This window comes from Cibotium barometz, chromosome 61 (genome assembly GCF_041138505.1).
Source record: "Cibotium barometz isolate CiBa-2024 chromosome 61, ASM4113850v1, whole genome shotgun sequence".
In the NCBI taxonomy this organism is placed as follows: Eukaryota; Viridiplantae; Streptophyta; class Polypodiopsida; order Cyatheales; family Cibotiaceae; genus Cibotium; species Cibotium barometz.
The window spans coordinates 13,994,373-14,000,530 of NC_141106.1; the positions used below are offsets into that span (position 1 = coordinate 13,994,373).

The 6,158-nt window shown below is 40.4% G+C and overlaps 1 pseudogene across 1 annotated transcript; it reads left to right on the forward strand.

Moving 5' to 3' along the window:
• The first annotated feature begins 1,081 nt into the window (after positions 1–1,081).
• On the forward strand, positions 1,082–4,592 carry LOC147604581 (3-ketoacyl-CoA synthase 13 pseudogene; annotated as a pseudogene). The gene is made up of 2 exons (XR_015265320.1): positions 1,082–3,568; positions 3,697–4,592. The product of XR_015265320.1 is annotated as a 3-ketoacyl-CoA synthase 13 pseudogene (transcript).
• Positions 4,593–6,158: the final 1,566 nt, after the last annotated feature.

Below are 6,158 nucleotides of genomic sequence, written 5' to 3' on the forward strand. Positions count from 1 at the left end.
TCGAATGGATTAAGATGGTAAAGGAACGTTTTACTCTCTTAAAAATCGATTAATAAAGACTGATTTACTGAAATTTGGAAAAAGATATTAATCCACGCTTTTTTTAAAAAATGTAACATAGGAAAGCTTTAGAATTGATAAAATTTTATTATTAAAAATTTGGAAATTCGGGGAGACATACACACACATATAACGCTATAATTGAATGTAGAAGTTTCTTTCAGATGTCACACTATAACAGGATAATTGAATCTCTGTAAATGACCTTCTAAAAATTTTTGGATTGGAAGCTCAACCGCTTGTTAGTTAAATTACCAGGTGAAAGGGCAACGTGGGGCCCACAAGCCACCTTTTCACGCTGCTGTTGGTTGGTCTCCGTACCTAAAAATAGGCTCACCACTAATAATAATACGCCACGTCATGCAATTCTCTTAATATATTTTCAGTTCTTCCCAAAAAAAAAGCTCTCTTAGTATATTTTCAGCTTTTCCAAAAACAAAAGACCACGTCATGCATCCTAATATGCTATCTTGTATAATAATAATAATAATAAAAACACACACAATATTTTTTTTCCTACAGAGTAAAATAATTTCGGGGAAAAAAACAAACACGAAAAACAGAGACCTACTTTTCCTGGAAAAAAACAAACACAAAAAAACAGAGACCCATTTTAGTACACAGTGTAAGCTTTTTGTCTAGCCAGTTTTATTTTTAATTTTTCCCCGGCCAGTGAGGTTTAATAAGCAGAATACCCAAAAATTTGGATCTTAGGAAAATTTGCAATCTCGTGAATCTCTGAATTTAAGGTTAGGCAAAATTACAATCGGTTTCTTCTCACTAAAAATAACACGAAAAGAGACTAATTTGAATCTCTGAATTCAAGGTTAAATAATTAAGAGGGTTTTTTAAAGTTCGAAGCTTCTAGAGAGATCGTAAAATTGAAAATAAACCCCAAAAAAGGGCGAAAAAATGAACGCCTTAGAAAAGCTTGCCCACAGTGTTTGGTCACACACAGCTATCACCTAACGTCATCTTGTATTTAGCAACTACCCCTCACACGGTGTATATGACTCACGAGCCTCACCCTTCCAAACGATCCAGTACACGTTGCCCTGCTCTAAACTCTCTTTCAATACCTGCCATAGCTGCCCCCTCTCTGATCTCTCTTATATCCAGCCAATTCCTGATCAGTGTCAAACCCATCAATCGCTAACTCATGCTCTCATTAGGGTAGTCTACTGATCACTTTTCTTCAATTGAAATCATCTGACTTCAGTAGAGATTACATGTCGGTTTTGCTTTTAGTTAATTCAATGGACTTCTTTCTTCCTTACTGTGTATGGTAATCTCTCTCTCTCTCTCTCTCTCTCTCTGTGTGTGTGTGTGTGTCTCTCTCTCTCTGAGTGTGTTTAGCAATGATCAGTGCTTCCATAGCCATGCTACCACACAGAATACTCCCCTCAATAGCCTGGTATGAAGCCTTCATCCGGCAGCTAATTTACGATGCAGATCGGAGCTTAGGAAGCCTAGCATTAGCTGCGCTGATTGCCTTGCTGCCATCTCTGATTTTATACCTCTACTCGGTGAGGAGAAAGCCCTCTGTGTACCTGGTGGACTACGCCTGCGTGAAGTGCAACGATGAGTACAAGACCAGCTGTGAGGTGCTGCTTTATTTTCTGCAGGGGATGAGCACAGTAGCAGAGAAGGACATGGTTTTCCAGACCAAGGTTTTCTTGAAGTCTGGCATAGGCGAGGAGGCGTATGTGCCAAGGGCCAATCTAGAAAGAGGCCGCTTCTTGCGAATGCAAGACTCTTATGATCAGTCCCACATGCTTGTTGTTGGAGCTGTGGATGCACTGCTTAAGAAAACCTGCATCTCCCCTCAGGATATAGACATTGTTATTGTTAACAGTGGCATGTTTAACCCTACCCCGTCCTTAACTGCAATGCTTGTCAACTTCTTCAAAATGAGAACTGATGTGAAGACCTTTCACCTTGGTGGTATGGGCTGCAGCGCTGGCCTCATCTCAGTTGATTTGGCTAAGGATTTGCTTAGGGTTCATAAGAATTCTAGATTCGCATTAATAGCTAGCACTGAGGTGATCCAAGCTCTCTATGATGGCAAGGAGAGATCCATGATGGTCACCAATTGCTTGTTCCGGAGTGCTGGGACTGCCCTTCTGCTCTCCAACAGAAGGAAAGACAAGAGCATAGCCAAGCTCGAGCTCCTGCATGTTGTGAGAGTGAACAGTGCAGCCCAAGATGAAGCCCACAACGTTGTAGTTGTTAAAGAAGATGGAGATGGTGTCCCTGGAGCCCAATTGAGCACTCAACTGATCAAAGTTGCAGGCGATGCACTGAGTATCAACATAAAGAAACTGGCACCAAGAGTGCTTCCTGTAGGTGAGCTATGGAAGGCTGGATTGAATGAGGTGAAAAGGAATGTGTTGAAGATGAAGGGAGTGATGCCATATGTGCCCAATTTCAAGAGAGCTTTTGATCACGTCTGCATACATCCAGGGGGGAAGGCAGTGATAGAAGGGGTGGGAAAGAGCCTAAGGCTGAGTGCAGAGGATATAGAGCCATCGCTGATGTCTCTACACAGGTTTGGGAACACATCATGCGCAGGGGTATGGTATACATTGGCGTATTGTGAGGCCAAGGGGAGGCTTCAGAGAGGGGACAAGGTGTGGCAAATTGGGTTGGGATCAGGCTTCAAGTGCACAAGTGCAGTGTGGAGGGTCGTGGAGGCAATTGAGAAGCCAGTGTTGGAAGGTAATCCGTGGCTTGATTGTATTCACAGATACCCTGTGCGTGAAGAGCTCTTCAACCTACCCCATGTCCGCAGTGTTACAGCCTTTGTTGACGACACAGAAGCCTCCTCCACCAAAAGGCGCTACTAGTAAGTAACATTTGATTTGTTGGGTTTGGTTTATCCACGTCGAGTTCCTGTCGTCTTGGTCTCTTCTGTGCCACTGCCGTCCGATAATCTACGAGGACTTCAATTCAATGCACCGTCCGTGTGTGCGCCCGCCGCGCGTGTGAAATAGTCCCGAAGGTGAGAGAGAGCGTGTGTGGAGTCCAGTGTTTATTTTGGAAGGTCGCATATACCTTCCACGTACAATTTGACTTTCTGTAGAAGTATAGTTATGTGATAAATATTGCTAGAGATCAATTTTTTTTTTCTTCTTTCCAGTGAACTTCGGCCAGATAATTTCAAACCTTGCACATGAAGAGTTGTTTTATATATATATATATAGAAATTATATATTTGAAGCTTAGTAATTAGTAATTATAAATTATTTTATTTCAAAGTGGCACCCTACCACCGACGCAAGCCTTATCTTCCAACTTTGCAACTTTGGTAATTACAATTTGACAATTCGTGGCTCACGGTGACTGTATTTCCAAGTTTCCGAGGCTCACGGAGTTTCCGAAGGGTCGAATCCCACCGTCTGATTCCCACCTCCAGGACTCTACTCCGGTGCTAGTTTGCTGTGGGCATTGGGTGCTGGACCTTGGCTCGCTAGCGTCTTCAAAGGTTTCAAGCGTTTCATTTACACAGGTAAGCCCACTTAGCCGAGCCATTTTAGCATTTTCAAATTATATTAATCAGCAGGTCTCAGAATCCTCAATCAGAACTTCTGCCTCAGAGTTGTAGTTTTAGTCATCGCGGTGTTGTACTTTTTGCAGCGCTTCTTTGCAACCGAGCTGCAAACACCTTATGGCCAGCCGAGCCATGCTACTGAGCCCAATACTGAGCTCTTCTATTCTCTTGTCAAGAGGCTGAAGGCTACTGTCAGCCGCCTATTTTTCTTATGCTGTTTGCTGCTGCTTATGGCTAGCCTTGAGGCTACTTTTTTGTAGCGCTTCTTTGTAGCCGAGCTTCTTTGCAGCGCTTCTTTGTGTGAACCTTAGCAGTCTCAATCCTTGTGGTGTCAGCGGCCATGACAATGAGGTGATGATGGTGGTGGAGATGACAATGATGATGATGCGAAGGCCCATCTCCTCTCACCCTATCTTGAACGGTAGTCATGGTTTCCTTTTACTGTTTCCATAGCTCTCACACAACCTACCCCATGTCCGCAGTGTTACAGCCTTTGTTGACGACACAGCGTCCACCAAAAGGCGCTACTAGTAGGTAACATTTGATTTGTTGGTTCTGTTTATCCACGAGTTCCTGTCGTCTTGGTCTCTTCTGTGCCACTGCCGTCCGATACTCTACGAGGACTGCAATTCAATGCACCATCCGTGCGTGTGCCCGCCGCGCGTGTGAAAGAGACGAGAGAGAGAGAGAGAGAGAGCGTGTGTGGACTGCGCACTCACTGCACTGTGTGTTGGAACTTCGATTAAATGTGTGAGAGAGACGACTCAGAAAGTGTGCGTGTCAGAGCTCATGTTGTGGTACTAGCCTCTCTAGGAGTTCAAGTCAATGTTCGACGTGCAATTGTAAAAAGGTTATTTTAGAGACGGACCATGCCATTTATTTGTTTGATTACTATCAATTTTGACGGCCGTCAATTGTAAAAAAAACGTTTGACTTTGTTTTCATTACCATCAATTTGGAAGTAAGTTGGTTACAAAAACAATGGTAGATTCCCAATAAGAATATTTATTTTTAAAATTTTCCTCCTCTATGATGAAACGAAGAGAGAATGTGTGTTCTATCGAGCTTTAGACTTGTCTACATAAACGTCAAATGGTCTGTACAGAAATAAGAATGCAAGCTTGAATTTCGAAGGCTATCACATTTGTTTGAAACACTTGTTGTTAAAAAAAAAAAAATCATTTGCGCAACGAATTCCTAGTTGATAAGAGGACTCCTCTCAAGGCCCCGCATGCCCTGTTACAAACACCCCACCCCACACACACCTTCGGGCAACATTACAAGGTAGCATCAATCGGGGTAGCTAGCACGGTTTGAACGTATAACCCTGGACATATCAACCCAACACCTTAACAATTGAGCTACCACCCAATGATTGTAAGTATGTATGTAAATTGTAAATTGTAAGGTAATTTGACCATCAATATATATATATATATATATATATATATATATATGTATATGTATGTATGTATGTATGTATGCATATGCAAATGTCAAAATGCAAGCTTGAATTTTGAAGGCTATCACATTCATTTGAGACACTTGTAAATTGTAAGGTGATTTGACATCAAAAATGTCATACGAATGTTACATTCCTAGCTTTTCAAACATAAATTTTAATCCATAAAATGACTTGCAATTGTGAAACTGCCTTTATTAAGTTTGATGGACATGCCTACATGTCAAAAGGCAACATTAGGTGCAAAAAAAAGAAAAAGTCATCCATATATGGTGGTTCCATGTCAAGTATATATGATGCACGGACAATAACACATGTACAAAACATTGATATAAGGTATATTGGTTGTATAGGTAGTGTGATATCAACACCATTTAGATAAAGTAAGAAATAAAAGAAGAACAAGAATTTTAGCAATCACTAACATGCAACTTGGGATGATAGGACTTTGTGATTAAAAAACATAATAATGCGAATCAAAAAAATACATGAATGGAAAAAGACAATATGAAAGGCAATGAATACCTTAGTGGAAGAAGAAAGTTAAGTATGGTTAAAGTATGATGAGAAAAGACAATATGTAAGGCATTCAATACCTTAGTGGATGAAGAAAGTTAAGTATGTTGTTATATTCTTTAAACTATTAAATCGTTTTTTTGTAATGTGGTGTGTTAATGTACCAGAAACTATGTTTACAAAAGGGAATGCATCACGTGCATGATATAGGAGCATGACACATCACATCACATTCATGTGAGATGAAATGGGTCAGATGTCATCGCATGCATCAAATGTGATTTGTTGAATTAAAAGTGATGAGATGAGAATTAATTTTTAAAACACAACAAATTATCGAGTGGATGTCCTAATATTTAGTTTAAACCAATTTTTTTTTTTTGCAAAAAGTCATATTATAGAATACCGCCTATATTTTATGCTTTTTTAGTAATTTAGGGATTTTTTAACACTCACATATTGAGAAACATGCATAAATGAGATACTTACTATGAACAACTCAAAGGTGTATACTCTTAATTTCATCATGTATCATAAATGAGGTACTTACTATGAACTACTCAAAAGTGT